Below are 3,087 nucleotides of genomic sequence, written 5' to 3'. Positions count from 1 at the left end.
AGTGATGCTTGCATCTATGTTTCCTGACTTCTTACCTAAGATTTCTAATTCCAGAGTTGTCTCCTTTTTTGATTTCTTTGTTTCAACTTCCATTTTTAGGTCCTGAATGGTTTTACTCAATTCCTTCACCTGTTTGTTTGTGTTTTCCTGCAATTCCTTAAGGGATTTTTGAGTTTGCTCTTTATGTGCTTCTACTTGTTTACTTGTGATCTCCTGTAATTCTTTATGGGATTTTTTGTTTCCTCTTTAAGGGCTTGTACCTCTTTACCTGTATTCTCCTGTATTTCGTTAAGGGAGTTATTCATGACCTTCTTAAGTTCCTCTATCACCATTGTGAGATATGGTTTTAGATCCAATTCTTGCTTTTCCTGTATTTTGGGATCTCCAGGACTTGCTGCAGTGGAAGTAGTAGGTTCTGATGAAGCGAAGTAGTCTTGGTTTCTGTTGGTAGGATTCTTGCGTTTGCCTATCGCCATCTCTTGATTTTTGGTGTTAGATGTTCTTAGTGTCTCTGACGAGAGCTTGTCCTGTCCCTGCTACCCTGCAACTCCCCTGTGTCTTGTGGGGCCAGTGCCTCCCAGCTGTCTGCTCAGGTCTTAGAAACTCACTGGAGAGAAAATGGCGGCTCTCACCTGAGTCTCTGGGTTAAGGCGCTCTGTGAAGGTAGGCCCTCCACTTGCAGGTAAGGGGCAGAGAAGGATGCTGATCCACCTCTGTCACTCGGAAGCTGAGAGGATCCTGTCCCTGCCACCCTGCAGCTCCCCTGGGACTCGTGGGGACTCGTGCCTCCCAGCTGGCTGCTCCAGTCCGAGTCCATTACTTATATTCTTATGCTTGTCCCGCACCATCTGGTTATCTCTAGTGCTACCTGCCCTTGTCAAATCTCACTGGAGCCTGTCCTTCCTATGATCCTCATTGTGTCAGAACTCCTCAGAGGCATGCTGTCTCTGTAATCCTGTGATTATGGGATCCTGTGATTCTGGGCTTGTTAGAGCACCTGGGAGTGGAGCTTCCTCTGGGTGTTTTGGGACTGGCTGCAGAGTTTGCACCCAAGGTCTGCTCAGAGCACCAGCCCAGATAGACCGGAAGGAACCTAAGCCACTCGGCTGGCAGAGTTCCTGTGTGCCTGGTCCCACTGGTCCCAGTTACTCCCAGTGTTGGGACAGATGTTGCATCTTCCTCAACTCTGATCCTGGACATGTTAGGGCACCTGGGAGTAGAGCTTCCTCTGGGTGTTGTGGGACTGGATATGGAGCATGTGCCTGAGTTCTGCTCAGGGCACCAGCCTAGAGAGACCGGAATAAACCTGAGCCACTGGGCTGGAGGAGTTCCTGTGTGCCTGGTCCCACTGATCCTAGTTACTCCGGGTGTTGGGCGAAGTAAGAACTTTAAAATAGCCACTTTAATTACATTTTAATTTATATAGAAGGAAAAGGATGAGCTAACAAATACTTCATTCCAGTAGAGTATAAGGAGCAACAAAATGCCAAATGGAAAATTTGAAACTGAAATATTGAATATTTTGTATAATGCTGCTTATATAATGTTAACTTGGTCCCCAAGATTGCAGGAAAATCCACTAGTTTGCATGTAATAAGCTGAGGGACCCTGCCTGTCCCCAGTTGGTTTTGATTGGTAAATAAAGTTGCTGGTGGCCAATGGCTGGGCAAGGAGACAGAGGTTGAACCTTATGATTCCTGGCCAGGGGACTGAGAAAGCAGCAGGAAGGGAGATAGCTGCCATGCCTGGGAAGGAGTAGAGATATCATGCCTGAGAGGTGCAGAGGACAGAGAGACAGCTGACATGTAATAGCCAGGGAAAAGCAGTCCCAAGACCCCCCCCCCCGACTGGATCTATGGCAACAAAGATAGAATATAGATTTTAGTAAGCAATAACTCAGAAATATCAGGGGAAGGGAGTATTTTAGCTACATGGAGGTTTAGAAGTGGGCCAGCCATTGAACTGTTAAAGGCGTGTGTGTGTGTGTGTGTGTGTGTGTGTGTGTGTGTGTATGTGTGTCTGTGTATATGTCTGTGTGTGTATGTGTGTATGTACATGTGTGTCTGTGTCTGTCTGTGTGTGTATGTGTGTACGTGTCTGTGTGTGTGTGTGTGTGTGTGTGTGTGTGTGTGTGTGTGTCTTTCATTCAAGAATCTAGAACATTGGGGCAAGTAGCAAGGAGGGTAGATATGAGTAGAATTAATTGGGTACTACTACACTGAAACTTTTTATAGAGGGTTAGGAAATTTGCAAGTTGAGTTAATATCAGATTAGGTAAAGTCACACAAAGTATCAGTGAAATCAAAGACAGAATTAATAGAAATCAGCTATACTAAATTCAGATAAAAAAGCTAATGTTCAAGAGACCATAGTATCCCAAGCCTCTGGGATAATCTTAAACAAGTCCAATCAATATATTTGTGATCACAGTTCCAGAATGCGACCTAAAAAGTAGATAGAAAAATTACTTTTAAGTACTAATGAAAAGGCTTCCATCCAATAATAATATTGATGAATCAGAAAACAAAGTAAGTTAAGGAAACCACAGGAAGAAAAGAGTGAATACTAAACATACCATATCATAACATATCATAGTTATGTATAACATAGTCAAACAGCTGAAAACTGGATTAAAAAGAAAAGAACTTTCAAATAGAGATAGACAAGAGGCTCAGAGATTCCTAAGGAGCTGAAGTGAAATCAATTCACTTGTTATAAAGAAAATGGAAGTGAGGAGACTATTAAATGACATCTTTAAAACTCTGAAGAAAAACAATTGTCAATCTAGTATTACATATCTGGTAAAAATACCTCCAGAAATGAAACAAAGAAATTGTCAAGCAAATGAAAAGTGAAAGGATTTATTACCAAGCACTGCAAGATGTCAGAAGCAAATCTTTCCAGATGAAAGTACAGGTCTACAAGAGGAACTTCATATCTGTAAAAATACCAAATACATAGGCATATATAAAATACTTTCTTTTAGTTTTACTTCAAAAGTAACTTTGGTTGTTTAAGGCAATAACATAATTCAGCCAAAAATATAGAGATGTGCAATTAAAACTACAGGAGAAGTTGGATCAAAAA

The 3,087-nt window shown here is 42.0% G+C and overlaps 1 long non-coding RNA gene across 2 annotated transcripts in view; it reads right to left on the bottom strand.

Moving 5' to 3' along the window:
- Positions 1 to 3,087, bottom strand: part of LOC116072448 — a 34,770-nt gene that overhangs the window by 3,444 nt on the left and 28,239 nt on the right. The window contains exon 5 of one of the 2 annotated variants that reach the window (XR_004111454.1): positions 2,869 to 2,938. This is a non-coding gene — a long non-coding RNA (uncharacterized LOC116072448). Of the gene's footprint in view, positions 1 to 2,845; positions 2,939 to 3,087 lie in introns of those variants that run through there. The other variant, XR_004111453.1, reaches the window with a different exon arrangement.

The sequence above is a fragment of the Mastomys coucha genome, unplaced genomic scaffold (genome assembly GCF_008632895.1).
Source record: "Mastomys coucha isolate ucsf_1 unplaced genomic scaffold, UCSF_Mcou_1 pScaffold23, whole genome shotgun sequence".
Taxonomy (NCBI): Eukaryota; Metazoa; Chordata; class Mammalia; order Rodentia; family Muridae; genus Mastomys; species Mastomys coucha.
Note: the sequence above shows the minus strand (reverse complement) of the source record. Positions and strands in the feature narration are given on the sequence as shown.